Source organism: Coenobita brevimanus, chromosome 99 (assembly GCF_032717465.1).
Source record: "Coenobita brevimanus isolate Jiangsu-jjx chromosome 99, ASM3271746v2, whole genome shotgun sequence".
NCBI classification, from domain to species: domain Eukaryota; kingdom Metazoa; phylum Arthropoda; class Malacostraca; order Decapoda; family Coenobitidae; genus Coenobita; species Coenobita brevimanus.
In genome coordinates, this window is record NC_137052.1 from 18,450,516 (window position 1) to 18,469,244 (window position 18,729).

Consider the following 18,729-nt stretch of genomic DNA (forward strand, 5'->3'; position numbering starts at 1 on the left):
TTCACTTTAAGTTAGGCTGTACGAGAGGGGTTACACGCAGCCTTCATCACCCCTTTCACTGCTATACTCCTTTTACTCTTACTTGGCCTAAAATTGCAATCTCTCCATCGTGAGTGCTTAATTATAACAAATATCAACACACTGAGATGCTAGTCACGAAGAAGAGCTATGGAATGGATGTAGAGTCCTAGCACTGTCTTCCTCCGTCACTGAGCTTGGTGAAATAAGGACGAAATAATGTGAAATAAGGACGAAAGAAGGAGAAATAAGGACGAAAATCTGGGCCAAGTGAGCGTGAAAAGACTATAGACCAGGGGTGGGGAACCTTTCTACTAAGGGCCATTAGGATATTTTTAACATCATGCATGGGCCATACGAAATTATCAACTTAAAATCAACTGTAGCCCAGTATATATATATATATATATATATATATATATATATATATATATATATATATATATATATATATATATATATTTGTTCATGAGTTTATGAAATTGCATTTATGAATTGCCTCGCGGGCCTGATCAGATGGTCTTGCGGGCCATATACGGCCCGGAGGCCGGAAGTTCCCCACCCCTGCTATAGACGGTTGCGCTAGTAATAAAATCGTTTGGTGGTAGTGAGAACTAATCCGTCGTCGGTGTGAACTATTTTTTTTTTTCTGTAATTGGGTAAAGGTTGAATGCCTTGAAATTGGTGGCGGTTTTTACACCCGTCCTAGCGAAGGGAGAGCGGGTGTTATGTCGAGTGGTGTGTGTGTGTGTGTGTGTGTGTGTGTGTGTGTGTGTGTGTGTGTTTTGGAAGAAATATATATATATACACATAATTTCCGTTCCCTGAGTCCATATAATCCTTCTCCCTTCCACATACCTTCACTTGTCACCACTTCAGCACCAATACCCACCGTTCATATTTAATACATTTAGGATCGAACTTGCGTCTTTTTGAACAGCAGATCACTTCCTTAACCACCTCGCCACCACCTCCCCAGATGTACGTGGAAAAGTCTGAGTTTACGTAATTGAGATAATACAGCTTTTTTTATTTATTATATATATATATTTTTTTTTGGGGGGGGATCGAACTCGCGACCTTTTGCCCGCGACTGTACAGGGCGGTGGCATCATGGTCGAGACACACTTCCGGTCGGCCAGCACTAACAGCAATTAAACACCGCGCCAACTTTCACACCTCATAATCAATTCCAATCAACACACCTGCACACCTGCCGTATTTACGCCACACAAAGATAATGTTTCACGCTGGCCTCCCGTGGCATCCAATATATCAGTTAATTAAAATGCCGCTGATATGTTGTTTTACCCCACACAAAGGGACGCCTGCACGTGGTGGCACTGATACGAATGGTCGGCTCACCTGCCCCGTAATTGGTACATCCATCCACTACTGCCCTATCCCCCGAAAAATGGATGGGGGACCGTAAAAAAGGGTAGCTTCAGTCTGCAGTCCACCGGGTTCACCTTCAGATGGGCCTGGGTTCACAATACACCCATACAAACCCCGACCAGCTGATTTCCAGTGCCAGAACATGCGTATATTTTGGGCAGGTGGCGGCCAGATGATTTTTTTTTTTTTTAATGCAAAGTGTGAGTGGATGTGTGAGTAAAATTAATATGACACTGGGTATGTTAGTAATTTTTTGACAGAAGTGTGTGTGTGTGTGTGTGTGTGTGTGTGTGTGTGTGTGTGTGTGTGTGTGTGTGAGAGAGAGAGAGAGAGAGAGAGAGAGAGAGAGACGTTTTCGATCACACAAAGTCATGGTGTTATGGGACCACCAGGTATGAGCGTTTAAGTCCTTATGCTGATGGCAGACTGATGGCTTTACTGCACGCCATCTTACACACACACACACACACACACACACACACACACACACACACACACACACACACACACACACACACACACACACACACACACACACACACACACACACACACCAGCCATATTAATTCTTCCTGACAGATGCACATCCCCTTTTACCTATTTACCTGTTGTATATCTTGTCAGGATACACTAAAACCACACCTGCGCCTCTCTTCTTTACCACACCTTTATATCAAGCACCTTATTTCACCACCTACCTCCTACAGCAGCTCAGAATTGGGTATGGAGAGTTAGCCATATCTTGTGAGGTGAGAGCAAGCCATACTTACCTTTTCGATTGGTTAGTGACACGGCGTAAGAGACTGGATGCAGAAGGGGTGTTGACAGTAGGGCGTTGGTTGTGTTCATGCGTAATGGTTTTTATGACAGCAAATTAGGCGGGTGTGAACTGGGAGCAGGGCACAGAAATGGCGGGGGACAGGGCGACATGGAGGAGATTTGTTTGTGGCCACCCCTTACAGGATTAAGGCGTCTGGCAATAGATAGACAGATAGAGAAATTAGGTCACAGTTCACAGCCATCTTATACACCGAGACAGAAGCTGGCATGATCGTGAACGCTGTCAACGCACTGCCAGAGATCACGTAAACGGCTGTAATATAAGCGGGATGCACTGCTGCCAGCGTAAATGTTTTAGCGAAATCGTGGGAATATAGCTCTCTTCCGCTAGCCATCAAACAATATAAGTTCGTAAGTTTTTACATTATATTATCTATGTCTATCTAATATATATGTCAGTCTGTCTGTCTGTCTGTAAGTCTGTCTGTCTGTCTCTGTCTTTCTATATTTACGTATCTGTCCCTCTCAATCTGTCAGTCTATCTGTGTGTCTGTCTTTCTATCTTTATTTACCTCTCTGTCTGTCTGTCTCTGTTGTTGATGTGTAATATGCAAAACAAATCGCAAAGGAAAAGGCGCTACGAAGCCTTGCCCACTAAAATACTCTTCCAAATCCTGACAGTAACAGAAATACACTTGATTTTGTTATTAGGCTGTGATAGCGCTTGAACAAACCCGAAAAATAACACACATATTGAAAGCAAATCACCTGCAGATGTGTTAAAATGATGACCAACCATTTCAGGGACGTAGCCAGGTATTCCCAGCGTGGCGAATGTGTAGCACGTGTCCAGCAAGGCGGAAATTATTAACAGTATTCGCGAACCGGGAGTTGTTGGCCTGAGTGTGTGTGTGTGTGTGTGTGTGTGTGTGTGGTGGAAATAATTTTGATGGGAGTGGAAAGCAGGGTGTGGGTGTAGTGAGTACGGAGAGAGAGAGAGAGAGAGAGAGAGAGAGTAGCCCCACTGTTATGCCGTATGGATGCAGTGTTTGCCCTCCCCTCCTGTGTGTGTGTGTGTGTGTGTGTGTGTGTGTGTGTGTGTGTGTGTGTGTGTGTGAGAGAGAGAGAGAGAGAGAGAGAGAGAGAGAGAGAGAGAGAGAGAGAGAGAATCTTACTTCATACAGGAGCGGGGAACAGTGAGCATGGGGAAATGAGACAGACAGACAGATAGATAGACTAGAAAGATAGATAGATAGATAGATAGACAGATAGATAGATAGATAGATAGATAGACAGGTGGCCACTTTCTCCTGATATCTGACGCTGCCTTGTCGGAGCGGGGTAACAGTGAGCATGGAAGATGAGAGAGAGAGAGAGAGAGAGAGAGAGAGTATCAGTTATTTCCTCCCACAAGAAAGATGGAGTTACTTACAATCCACTCTCCTTGTTTGTGTGCTTCTGAATGACCTTTGACACGAACAACCATCACCGTAACACAGTAGCCATCACCGTAACACAATAGCCATCACCGTAACACAATAGCCATCACCGTAACACAAATACCATCAACGTAACACAAATATCCATCACCGTAACACAATAGCCATCACCGTAACACAAATAACCATCACCGTAACACAAATACCATCAACGTAACACAAATACCATCACCGTAACACAAATATCATCACCGTAACACAAATAACCATCACCGTAACACAAATACCATCACCGTAACACAAATACCATCACCGTAACACAAATACCATCACCGTAACACAAATACCATCACCGTAACACACCCATCACCGTAACACAAATACCATCACCGTAACACAAATACCATCACCGTAACACAATAGCCATCACCGTAACACAAATAACCATCACCGTAACACAATAGCCATCACCGTAACACAAATAACCATCACCGTAACACAAATAACCATCACCGTAACACAATAACCATCACCGTAACACAATAACCATCACTGTAACACAATAACCATCACCGTAACACAATAACCATCACTGTAACACAATAACCATCACCGTAACACAATAGCCATCACCGTAACACAATAACCATCACCGTAACACAAATAACCATCACCGTAACACAAATACCATCACCGTAACACAAATACCATCACCGTAACACAATAGCCATCACCGTAACACAATAACCATCACTGTAACACAATAACCATCACCGTAACACAATAACCATCACTGTAACACAAATAACCATCACCGTAACACAATAGCCATCACCGTAACACAAATAACCATCACCGTAACACAATAACCATCACCGTAACGCAAATAACCATCACCGTAACACAAATACCATCACCGTAACACACCCATCACCGTAACACAATAACCATCTCCGTAACACAAATACCATCACCGTAACACAATAACCATCACCGTAACACAATAACCATCACCGTAACACAATAACCATCACCGTAACACAATAACCATCTCCGTAACACAATAACCATCACCGTAACACAATAACCATCTCCGTAACACAATAACCATCACCGTAACACAATAACCATCTCCGTAACACAATAACCATCACCGTAACACAAATACCATCACCGTAACACAATAACCATCACCGTAACACAATAACCATCACCGTAACACAAATAACCATCACCGTAACACAATAACCATCTCCGTAACACAAATACCATCACCGTAACACAATAACCATCACCGTAACACAAATAACCACCACCGTAACACAATAACCATCACCGTAACACAATAACCATCACCGTAACACAATAACCATCACCGTAACACAAATAACCACCACCGTAACACACCCATCACCGTAACACAAATAACCATCACCGTAACAGACCATCACTTCCGGTTTGTCCTCGTCGGGTATGCAGGTGTTGCGTCTGTCCACACCTGTAGGGAGGGATTAATTATGCTGTACCACACACACACACACACACACACACACACACACACACACACACACACACACACACACACACACACACACACACACACACACACACCTGGATTACACCCCCTTCCTGCCACAAATCAAGGTGTGTTCCTGTTGGACTTATCCCCCTAATTAAGAGTCTGTTTGTTTCTGTTGTAGGCTCGCTAATAAAGATTCTGTTTCTGTTGGACTTCCCCTAATAACATTGCTCATTATTTCTGTTTAGGATCCCTTAATAAAATCGGTTTGTTTCTGCCTAATAAAGTTTTTGATTGTCATTACTGATTAAAAAGACGAGTATGGCAAAGATCAACACCTGTCCACTATGCGACGGCCTCTTGCATTTTCTATCAATTTCTTTTTATTTTTTTATGTATTTCCTCTAAGTAAGACACAGCTTCCATTTTCCATTGATTTTTTTTAATGTGTTACCCCTATTGAGACACACCTTCCATTTTCTATCAATATGGTGGTTGTTTTGAAAATATTACCCCTACACCATCCATTTTCTGTCAGTATGGTGCTGGTTTTGAATACAGTACCCCCATACCTTCCATTTTCTATCAGTATAGTGGTTGTTTTGAATATGTTACCCACACACCTCCCATTTTCTATCAGTATAGTAATTGTTTTGAGTATATTACCCCCACAGCTTCCATTTTCTATCAGTATGGTGGTTGTTTTGAATATGTTACCCCCACACCTTCCGTTTTCTATCAGTATGGTGCTCTTTTATTAATATATTACCCCCTACTGTACAGAACTTTTATTTTCATGCGTGATATTACTGACAAAGATCGTACAGGTGATAACACAAAATAAAATAGTCCCTGCTTAGAAAAAAAATGGTTCCCGAAAAGTAACACTCACCATTTTCTGTCTTTTTCGTGTCCTCGTCCAGTTTAAGGTACAGTCGCGGGCAGAAATATCGCTCCACTTTTAAGACGAATGATTATGAAACTCGTACACATCGCTCAGGAAAATTTGCTGGGTTTCGAAGGGCACATTACTGGGTTTCAGAAGTTACCGTTCACTCTCGTGTTATTTATCGTTATGAAGGGGGGTCGATATTAAGAGAGAGAGAGAGAGAGAGAGAGAGAGAGAGAGAGAGAGAGAGAGAGAGAATATCGAGTGGACGGGAACGAAATGGTGTTGGTGCCGTACTACCCCTATATTTTTTAAAGCAAGGAAGAAGGAACCAAAGGCCAGAAGTGCACAAGATCATACTTGCCCTCAGATCTCACATTTATAAAAGATCCTAAGCCCTGATGGTGTAAAAGTTTGCCCTGAAATTGTGTTTATCATTCGTTGAGGCGCCAGACCCCCCATGATCAAACTAGAGTGAGTTTTGGAGTAGAAACAATAAAAATAATAATAATAATAATAATAATAATAATAATAATAATGATAGTAGTAGTAGTAGTAGTAGTAGTAGTAGCTGATATGGAGACCTGTTTATGTTAAAAAATAGTTGTGATCTTTTATAAATATGGCTGGAGATGTGATACCGTTTCCCGGTCAGAGTGGGTGGGTGTGGGGGAGTGGGTGGGTGGGTGTGGAGGAGTGGGTGGAATGGCGGGAGTGGGTGGGCGTGGGGGAGTGGGTGGGTGTGGGGTTTGGCAGGGGTCAGAGGTGAGGCAAACGTTACGGCTGTGTAATCTGATATTCTGCTCCTCTCCTTCCTCTCTTTCCCTCTTCCCCTTTACTGCTTTCTGTATATACTCTCACACTTTATCAAATTTTTCATTTCTCTTTCGACTTTTTTTTTTTTTAATGCAATTTGATATTACTAAAGAAAATATTTGTCGTGATACAAAAGCCGTGCAGGCGAAAGCCGGAAGGCAGAAACAAGAATTGTTATTTCGCAAAGGATTAGTACAGTATATACTCGTGTGTGTATATATATATACATATATATATATATATATATATATATATATATATATATATATATATATATATATATATATACATATATATATACATATATACATATATATATATATATATATATATATATATATATATATATATATATATATATTCCATCTATTCATCCATCATCCAATCCTACATTGCCCCATGAGGAGCGTAGGAGCCCGGGGCTAGCCAGTTGGTCCCGACATTTAAGATGAGAGTGACCAGCCTCACTCATCCCTGAGTGGCATTACATGAGCAATCAACCCCAACCATCCCTTGGATATAAACCTTCACCGGCTCAATCCGGTTGGAGCGCAATAATTACCCACTAAACCACCAGGCGCCAAAATTTGGTTATATGGTTACCACCCAGCTTAGTAAATAGTTTCCTGGTGCACAGGAAACCATTTGGCTTGTCACTCAGTGTAGAGTCACCCACAGGCTGAAGGAATAGGAAAGAATGAAGGAAAGAAAGACAGAAGAGGGAGTGTACCGTACTGTAAAGTCACCCGTAGGCAGAAGGACAAGGAAAGAATGAAGGAAAGAAAGACAGAAGAGGATGGAAGGAAAGAAGGATAGAGAGGAAAGGGCAGACATCCGAGAGTAGCACTACATCGAGTGAGTGGATGGTAAGCGCCCCCACATACCACAATATATATATATATATATATATATATATATATATATATATATATATATATATATATATATATATATATATATATGTGTGTGTGTGTGTGTGTGTGTGTGTGTGTGTGTGTGTGTGTGTGTGTGAGTGTGTGTAAACATTTGATGGTGAGATGCAGTAAGAGGATCAAGTGAAAAGCCTATTTGTCCGATAGTATTAATCTGACAACACACGTGCCAGTAACACGTGCAAGTGTTCTCATGCATTTGTGATCACTCCCGTGTGATGCCCAGCCTCGTAGCAAAGCATTCAGGCAGCAACACCTCCTGGGCGCCTTCCCATGGTATCATTGGCCATTTGTTAGTATATCCTTCCTTCCTTAACCCTTTCAGTCCAATGACGTATTTTATAGTGCATTCATGCTGTTACCACATGATCACATTCAGGTTAGTGCACCTCCCTGGCAGAGAAGGAGTTGATGTAGGTCAGCTCAAACCCCCTTTGGTTCCTTCTTCCTCGCATTAAAAAAAAAAAGTGGAATAAAATCGTCTGGAGAGAGAGAAAAGAATACGTCACCGGCATTCATTTTTGTACTAGCAGACATCCAAAACATTCATTCATTTATTTTATTTATTTCATGTATTTGCTGCCGGACACGATTTAATTCTTTTTAAGAGAGGCCTATTGTGGTGAAGGGGTTAATGAAGGTTCCTGTATATCTAACCTCCTCACTTCTCAAAAAAAAAAAAAAAAAAAAAAAAAATAACGTGTATAAAGTCGTCCAGAAATAACCAGAATAAATTATAGAACACACCATCACAGTAAAAATAAATCCAAACACCGACCTAACTATGCTTTATTAGCCCGGCGTTACTGATGACCTCGCTTGCCTCTCTGACCTCTTCAGTCTCATGATGCTTTCTCACATCCTGTTCTTGCCACCTTGGGACGTTTTTGTTCAGGGTTCTGGTTGGATCAACCCGCCGCGTCCCGTTGATGTGTGGATACGTCACCATGTTGTGTCACGGTGACACCTGTTGGCTTATCCATACGTTTTGCAATTGTGAGGTCCGTCATTCGCACATTTATCAAATTTCGCACGTGATTTTTGGTACGTATACGCGGGACACCTTCCTCTACCCGCCGCCAGGTGGGGACAATGCCTTACCCCGCATGACCTCCCCCCTCCCCCCGCACGCCATTTTCTCTGCAACTCACCTGTTACTAGTGACCTGGCCGGTAAAGACATGTGGCACGGTATGAAATTCAAGGCCAGAGTGATTCCCTAAACAATGACAATGTGGAGGACAAAGTTTACCTGGCACTGAGGAAGAAACGAGCAGAAGTAATGAGGAGGTAACGTCGCCAAGGAAGGTGTAGTATGTCGATGTGTTTGATGAGTGAAACAACGCTTATATTGCCTATATTACTGTGTGAAAACCAATATACTCTTGTACTGCATATAAATGCTTACCAACTAAATAAATATCTACTTATTCTGAGTGGTTTGGAATAGTTACCCCTCCCATAGAAAACGTCTTCTTTGGAACATGGCTCCAGAGAAGATGGTATCAGGTGAGGGGAAGGTCACCTGTACAGGGCACTTCTAATCTCAGGTGAGCACTTTCTGAATTTTCAACGTTTCTCATAAAAAGGCGAAGTTTTAACAAAGAAAAAAAATCGAAAATCTGCCGGGATTGAGGGGGGGGGGGCATTGGTGAAAAATCTGCCGGGACGCGGCGGATTAAGAACTAAGGCTCTTGTATTATGGAAAAAAAATCCTCAGACATTGTTCTAGCTGTACTCTTATGTATTCTGGAAATAAGAAAACTATATATGTAATTTTGTTTTCTTGTAGTTGTAAAGAAAAGTTAACAATGTAGTGATGTTTCTGGTCAGTAAACTAACTAACCTTCCCACATCTCCAGTTTTTGAAGCATCTTTTCAGCTTAATCAAAATCGTCTGGAAATACCCTGAAAAAATAAACTAAATAAAAAATAAAAAATGCAGTAATAGTCGTGCCCCTGTTTCATGTTATTTGTCTGCCAGGAGGTATATGATTTACCCCGCCTTGGTTTGTTTGTTTGTTGTGTCTGTCTGCCTGTTTGTATGTGTCTGTCTGTCTGTTAGCATGATTACTCAAAAAGTTACAAACGGATTTTGATGAAATTTTGTGGAAGGGTGGGCCATGGGCCAACGAATAAATTATTAAATTTTGGGTCGGATCTGGATCCGGAGTATCCTGCACAATATCTCCAAAATTTCTCAATGAATTTCAGTGAAATTTCATGTAAAGGTGTGCCATGGACCAAGAAAGAATTGATTAAATTTGGGGGCGGATCAGGATCCGGGATTAATCAAAAAGTTATGAACGGATTTTGATGAAATTTTGTGGAAGGATGGGCCATGGATCAAGGAAGAAATGATTAAATTTGGGGGCGAATCCGGATTCGGAGTATCCGGCAAAATATCTCCAAAATTTTTCAATAAATTTCAATGAAATTTTGTGGATAGGTGGATCTGTGGACCAGAAAAGAATTAATTAAATTTTGGGGCGTATCCAGTTCCGGATCCATTTTAATGGCAATGGCATTGGCGGAGGTATGCGCCTTCTGAGCGCTTTCTAGTTCAAGAAGTACCTCGAGCGGAATAAAGCAGTAATGGAGTAGTAGTAGTAGTAGTAGTAGTAATAGTAGTAGTAGTAGTAGTAGTCTCGTCTGGAAGTGAGCCAGTGGATTGCAGGCGGAAGTTGCTAGTCTCCTACAGTCCACCATCATTCTTTCGGGGGATAGGGAAATGGTTCAGTTATATCAAAGAGAGTTCAGGAGACACTACTTGTTATGGGGATGGTAAATACAGCCGTCCTAAAGTGATAAAAAATCGTCTGTACATAGCATTCTAAAAAAAATCGTAGTGAAGGGATTAAAGTTTCAAAATAAGGTGAATAAAATCGTCTGAGATAGCATGAAAAAATAAAACACACACACACACACACACACACACACACACACACACACACACACACACACACACACGTTTCCAGAAGTATTCCAGCATGAATACCAAAACACACACACACACACACACACACACACGTTTCCCAAATAATTCTTTTACGTGGATCGTCTTGGGGTGCCAATGATGGTCGGTCCTATTACCCACTAACTCCGCACACTGAGAGACCCGCTAACTTTTCCTCCCCAGGGGCGATATATCACCTCCCCAGCCCCGCCCAGGCCTCCCCCTCCCTCCTCTCCCCCCACCCCAACTCATGCACCTCGTCTCCCTCCCTTACCCTAGTTTGTGTCCTTCCTCCCCTACCTCGTCCCCCTCCTCCCCCCTTACCCTACCTCGTCCCCCTCCTCTCCCCTTACCCTACCTCGTCCCCCTCCTCCCCCCTTACCCTACCTCGTCCCCCTCCTCTCCCCTTACCCTACCTCGTCCCCCTCCTCCCCCCTTACCCTACATCGTCCCCCTCCTCCCCCCTACCCTACATCGTCCCCCTCCTCCCCCCTTACCCTACATCGTCCCCCTCCTCCCCCCTTACCCTACATCGTCCCCCTCCTCTCCCCTTACCCTACATCGGCCCCCTCCTCTCCCCTTACCCTACATCGTCCCCCTCCTCTCCCCTTACCCTACATCGTCCCCCTCCTCCCCCCTTACCCTACATCGTCCCCTTCCTCCCCCCTTACCCTACATCGTCCCCTTCCTCCCCCCTTACCCTACATCGTCCCCTTCCTCCCCCCTTACCCTACATCGTCCCCCTCCTCTCCCTTACCCTACATCGTCCCCATCCTCTCCCCTTCCCCTACATCGTCCAGCTCCTCGCCCCTTACCCTACATCGTCCCCCTCCTCCCCCCTTACCCTACATCGTCCCCCTCCTCTCCCCTTACCCTACATCGTCCCTCTCCTCGCCCTTTACCCTACATCGTCCCGCTCCTCCCCCCTTACCCTACATCGTCCCCCTCCTCTCCCCTTACCCTACATCGTCCCCCTCCTCTCCCCTTGCCATACATCGTCCCCCTCCTCTCACCTTACCCTACATCGTCCCCTTCCTCACACCTTACCCTACATCGTCCCCCTCCTCTCCCCTTACCCTACATCGTCCCCGTCCTCCCCCCTTACCCTACATCGTCCCCCTCCTCCCCCCTACCCTACATCGTCCCCCTCCTCCCCCCTTACCCTACATCGTCCCCCTCCTCCCCCCTTACCCTACATCGTCCCCCTCCTCTCCCCTTACCCTACATCGTCCCCCTCCTCCCCCCTTACCCTACATCGTCCCCCTCCTCTCCCCTTACCCTACATCGTCCCGCTCCTCCCCCCTTACCCTACATCGTCCCCTTCCTCCCCTTCATACCCTACCTCGTCCCCCTCCTCTCCCCCTGCCTTACCTCGTCTCCCCTTCTCTCTTTCTTAACCCATACCTCCCCAACACATCCTCCCCCATCATGCTTTCCCTTACCCCTCCTCGTCCCCCCTCCTTCACTTCTTAACCCTCCAATATCTCAGTATCTCGTCCCCACCTCCCCTTCTCTCCCTTACTCAGTCTTGCCCACTTCACACGCCCTTTCCCTTCCTCCCTCCCTCCCTCCCTTAGTTCTCGTGACCTGGCCCGACCTATCCTAAACTTTCTCCTCTCATGGACGCCTTGTTATTTTACGCAGGGTGAGCACATCAAGTTTTATATTCATCCTGTGTTTTAATATATCCATCCCTCCATGAGCCTGTGTCCGTATTCTCGTGGGGTAAGGAGGCTCCCTAACACCTCTTCCTTGGCGATTTATTATTGGATATGGCTGGTTGGTATCATTATGTACGGTACGTTATTTATGCAGAGTATGGCAGTGTTGGAAGGATTTATAAAACACAGAATAGGACAGTAAGGTGTAATAAGCAAAACAAATCGCTTAGGAAAAATTGTTAGGGGAGCTTCCTTAAGCAACGAGTAAGAACAGGACAGTAAGGTGTAATAAGCAAAATAAATCGCTTAGGAAAAATTGCTAGGGAGCTCCTGGACGTCTTTGCTCCAGCATCTACTTCACATTTTTTTTTAGCACCTTTTCGATCTCTTAATTGCCTATACACTGATTTTTTTTTTTTTTTTTTCAGTTTGCAACGACTGTCTTTAATTTTTGTAAACCACGGTACCCAAGCTCCATATTAATACACACTTCCAACAGGTTTAACACAGTATAAAGGTTTTGTTGTTTTCTTTTTAGGGTTAATATAGTTAGTCTTCTTTTTCTGTTGATTTTATTTTCTGTCTCGTAAAAGAAATCCGTAAATCGTTTATAATAATTTCGCCCCGCTCTCTCCGCCCTGCCTTGCCCTCCACTACTGTACCTGCTGTCCCCCCTCTCCAGCCTCACCCCCCTGCCTAACCCCTCCTACCTCACCCCCCTGCCTAACCTTTCACTCCCTGCCACTTCCCAGTCCCCTCTATAAAAGCCCCTTACCACCTCGCAACCCCACTTCCCCCTCACCCCGTTTCCAGTCCCCCTTCTCACTTCTCCCAGCCCCCCGTGCCCCCCATCCCAGCCTCCCTACCACTTCCCAGCCCCCCTGCCCCCTGCCCCGCCCCGCCCTGCCCCGTGCTGTCCATTTGAAGGGCTTCATCCGTGTCGTGTCCTGCTGCTGCTGACTATTGATTGTGCCTTACCTCAGCCCTGCCCTCCCACCCCGTGTCCTGCGGTGTCCTGTGCTGTGATGTCCTGTGTTGTGTTGTGATGTGATGTGGTGTGCTGTGCTGTGATGTCCTGTGTTGTGTTGTGATGTGGTGTGGTGTCCTGTGCTGTGCTGTGCTGTGATGTCCTGTGCTGTGCTGTGCTGTGATGTGGTGCCCTGTGCTGTGCTGTGCTGTGCTGTGATGTCCTGTGTTGTGTTGTGATGTGATGTGGTGTCCTGTACTGTTCTGTGCTGTGATGTGGTGCCCTGTGCTGTGATGTGGTTCCCTGTGCTATGCTGTGCTGTGATGTGGTGTCCTGTGCTGTGCTGTGATGTGGTGTGCTGTGATGTGATGTGGTTCCCTGTGCTGTGCTGTGCTGTGATGTGGTGTCATGTGCTGTGCTGTGCTTTGCTGTGATGTGGTGTCCTGTGCTGTGCTGTGCTGTGCTGTGCTGTGCTGCGGTGTCCTGTGCTGTGCTGTTCTGTGATGCGGTGTCCTGTGATGTGTTCTGCTGTGCTGTGTGTCCTGTGCTGTGCTGTGCTGCGGTGTCCTGTGCTGTGCTGCGGTGTCCTGTCCTGTGCTGTGCTGTTCTGTGATGCGGTGTCCTGTGATGTGTTCTGCTGTGATGTGTTTCCTGTGATGTGTTCTGCTGTGATGTGTGTCCTGTGCTTGCTGTGCTGTGGTGTGATGTCCCGTGCTGTGCTTTGCTGTGCTGTCCTGTCCTGTACTGTGCTGTGCTGTCCTGTGCCGTGCTGTGATGTGATGTGGTGTCGTGTGCTGTACTCTGCTGTGATGTGGTGTACTGTGCTGTGGTATCATGTGGTGTTATGTGGTGTATGTTCTGTGCTGTGGTGGTCTGTGATGTCCTATTTTAGCATACAGTGTCCCTCCCATGCCATGTGATGTCGTGCTGTATTCAGTCGTGGTCTGTGGTGACTATGGATGTCTTGTGATGTCCTGTGGTGCCTCGTGATGTCCTGTGATGTCCAATGGCCTCCTTTGATGTCCTGAGCTGTTATGTGATCTTCCATGGTGTCCTTTGATGTCCTGTGGTGCTATGTGATGTCCAGTGATATCCTTTGATGTCCTGTGGTGCTATGTGATGTCCAGTGATATCCTTTGATGTCCTGTGGTGTTATGTGATGTCCAGTGATATCCTTTGATGTCCTGTGGTGTTATGTGATGTCCAGTGATATCCTTTGATGTCCTGTGGTGTTATGTGATGTCCAGTGATATCCTTTGATGTCCTGTGGTGTTATGTGATGTCCAGTGATATCCTTTGATGTCCTGTGGTGTTATGTGATGTCCAGTGATATCCTTTGATGTCCTGTGGTGTTATGTGATGTCCAGTGATATCCTTTGATGTCCTGTGGTGTTATGTGATGTCCTGTGGTGTCATGTGATGTCCTGTGATGTCCTATGCTCTTCCTCTGTCTCCTCCAGTGATCCGGACTCCCAGCCAAAGTTCCTGACTCAGTTCCTTTCACCCAAATGCTCCCTAACACCTGTATGGAACCGATTTAATCCTGAGGGAAGGCTCCAACCCCTCCTGCTGGAAAAATCACTCTCCTTAGCTGAATAAAATCGTCTGAGGTATCAAAATTAATTCAAAAGATGGAATATGTTAAGGGATGCTAAAACCTAACCTCCCACAGAAACATACCATCAGCCCTCGTATTAAATTTCAGTCCTTTGTACTTACGTTTGTACTTACGTTGACGCCTTTGTACTTACGTTTGTACTTACGTTGACGCCTTTGTACTTACGATTGTACTTACGTTGACGCCTTTGTACTTACGATTGTACTTATGTTTACGCCTTTGTACTTACGTTTGTACTTACTTTTGTACTTACGTTTACTCCTTTGTACTCACACTCGTAATACCATTCACAGTGCCTGTCTCCACGTTTAGATGTTCACGTTCATATGTTCACGTTCAGATGTTCACGTTCTTATGTTCACGTTCAGATGTTCATGTTCTTATGTTCACGTTCATATGTTCTTGTGTTTACGTTCACATGTTCACGTTCATGTTTTAAAGTGTTCCTTAATGCTACTACTACTACTACTACTGATGCTGCTGCTGCTGATAATAATAATAATAATAATAATAGAAGAAGAAGAAGAAGAAGAGAAAGAAGAAGAAGAACAACAACAACATCAACAACATCAACAACAATAATAATAATAATAATAATGATAATAATATAATAAATAAATGAATAGATAAAAATAGAACCTGATCCTTATTCTGACTGTACGGGAGCCTTTATATCACCACCTGTTAGCGGCATACACTTATTTTACGTATGTCACTTTAAAATTCTCACATTGTTATCTATATCATAAATGGAGAGGCGCAATAGTCTTCAAAAAACACTTAGAATGTAAACTCATGTCCTTTGGTATACCCTGTTCATTCTAACTTGGCCTAAAAGTGCCATACTCTAACTTTGAATACTGACAGGAAGATATTAACACTAGAATACGGTGCCAGTCACGAAGAAGTGCTATGGAAAGGATGTAGAGCCACAGTACAGTCCTATTCTGTCTTAGAGCTTCATGGAATAAGCTGCAAAAAGACAAAAATGGGCCAGGTTAAGGTAAAAGGACTATGGTTTCATACTCAGCTTCAGAGGCGATTTGAAATATGAATATAAAAGTTATAAAAAAAGTTGCCAGTAACAATCCGTCATGAAAGCTTCCACGGGCAATCAAAAGTTGGTATATTCAATGATTTTTGCGGATAAATTGGCAATGCAAGGGCTCTGTTGGGGAGTTGTTAGTAGTGTTTATGCGGATGAATTGTTTGGCACCAGCGAGCACTGTGACGCGTTTTTGGTGCACTGATGTAAAAGCCTCGTGGTAGCCGGACCAACTTCACGCATTTCACCGCCACCGCTGACATTACCACCATTGCCTCCCCTGCCCCTCTCCCCTCCCCTGGTCTTCACACTGCTGACATCACGCTAGACCTCCCCCCTCTCCTCAAGGCTACATCATCATCATCATCATCAGTCAATCACAACATCAACAGTCCTATAGCCTCCCCTCCCCGGACTCTTGCACCAATAAAAACACACCAACACACCATAACATTCCTCCCCTCCCTTCCCCCCTGCCCGTCAGCACCAGGTAGTGAAGTCATGGATCTCACTTACAAACTTTTCACTTACAACTTTAACTTAAACTCCCAGCTCAAGTGTTGGGGGGCGCACCTAACCATTACACCAAGTTTTCCAATATGTTTAAACGGTAGATTCTGTGATAGAGAGGGACGCCTTCACGTGGTGGGATGGAAATGGCCAGGCGACTCACTGCCCGGTTATACAAATGTGTCTCATCTTCCATAAGTCCCGACTAGAGGGTGGTGGACTAGAAAGAGAGCTTCAGCCTTCAGTTCACCGGGTTCACGTTTACATGAGCATGGGGCCTTAACTGTACTTAGATCCTATAAAAATATTCTGACAAGGTGTAGTGTGTACCCTTGAGTTTCTACCTATCTGTCTATCTGTATCTATCTGTTGCCAGTCCCTTTAATCTGTTTGAGGGGGGGGGACTACAAAAAAATCGCCCACACGTCGCCCTGTCCCCTGCTGTTTGGCTGACCTCCCTCCAACTCGCACACATCCTCTCTCATGTCTCTCTCTACCCCATCCCTACATTTCATCTTTTGCCTCCCCTCCCTTCCCCTTTCCCCGTCCACCTCCACCTCACATAAACTCTTCTAGTCAGTCTCTCAATCTCCATCTTCTCCACTTGGCTTTCTGCATCCATAAATCAGTGTCAGGCTTCTCCAAACTAATGCAGTGGTTAGAGACATGAGATTCACTATGTCGAACGCCCAGTTATTTCGATATATCAATCCGTGCGAGGAGCCACAATGACCGCCCTGACTCAGACACAGGCCTACACAGAATTCAGGGGCCGTATTTATATTCTAAGCTTAAATTGTGCTTAAGATTGCGTGCTGATACATGTGTTTGGATTCTTGCAGCTACAAAACACTTCAAAGCCAAACTAAGATGAATATTAAGATGAGAAAATAAACACCCTTTTTTTTTTTATAATGTATTGTTTTTATTCTTACATTCACAAAACACCTCAAAGCCAAACATGAGAAAATAGACACACCACTTATTATTATTATTATTGTTATTATTATTATTATTCTTTGCGACAACATCTTAAGGAGCGGCCCTGTCCTTCTGTCGTTCACTACAGTTCTTCGGACGATTGTTGCTTCTTTTCTGTAAACTTAAATGAAGCTTCATATTATGGCCTTGATGGTCCCTGATCTATCTAGTACTGCTTTGATACAGAATGATATAATAATTGTACCTACTAATTATACTGACTGCTGTGAAAGTTTGTTTATCGTCAAAGTTTACCGGGATTCTTTTATAAACAAGACGCCAGAGTCATGAGTTTGCCTGCTGCTTACTGGTTTCCTAAGTCATCTAGCATCGGGAATCCAGTGTTGAAGTGTGTGTGTGTGTGTGTGTGTGTGTGGGTGTGGGTGTGCATTGTAGTGATCGGCTTGCACACTGCTCTGTCCTCGGTCAAGGTGTGTAACCCAACTTTGAATTGTGTGTGTGTGTGTGTGTGTGTGTGTGTGTGTGTGTGTGTGTGTGTGTGTTGTAGTGATCGGCTTGCACACTGCTCTGTCCTCGGTCAAGGTGTGTAACCCAACTTTGAATCATGTGTGTGTGTGTGTGTGTGTGTGTGTGTGTGTGTGCCAGCCAGTTTGCACATTGTTCTCTCTTCTTTCAAGCTGTTTTATGGGTTCTGAAGGGCAACTGCTCCACAAGGCCAAGGAACACCACTTTGTCTCTAGGGAAGTAACCTCCCTCCACCCACTGCTTCATGCACGAGTACAGGTGTGGAGGGATTTGGAGTGTAAGGTGAAAAGTACGCATGGAAGTTGTATTGTGCTAATAAGTTCTTGAATTTGGCTCCCTGTTTATTTTGTTTTTAATTTTCTTGGAGGGAGCAATCTTTTGGGCTACGGCCTTTGATTCCTTCTTCCTTGCATTAAAAAAAAATATAGAATTCCTTAACTCCTTCACGCCAATGACATATCTCTATTCTTGTTACTTTCAGATATATGTATTCCTCAGAAGTGACCCCTTTTAGTGAAGGGGTTAATGGAGGCAATTTTTAATCTCCCCAGTGCGACAGATCTCTCCGAAGGCGACTTAAATCGTCTGGAGATGACACGAATTTATTAAAAGAAATCAGATCACTGGATAGGAGGGATCTGTCTATCTACAGCCAGACGCCGTAATCCCACAAGGGTTGGCTGTTTGACATTTGAGTTAGTGATTTTACAGGGAAGGG

The 18,729-nt window shown here is 44.3% G+C and overlaps 1 protein-coding gene across 1 annotated transcript in view; it reads left to right on the forward strand.

The window, feature by feature from the left end:
- Positions 1–18,729, forward strand: part of kon (chondroitin sulfate proteoglycan 4-like protein) — a 149,276-nt gene that overhangs the window by 63,909 nt on the left and 66,638 nt on the right. The gene's annotated exons all lie outside the window — the stretch shown is intronic.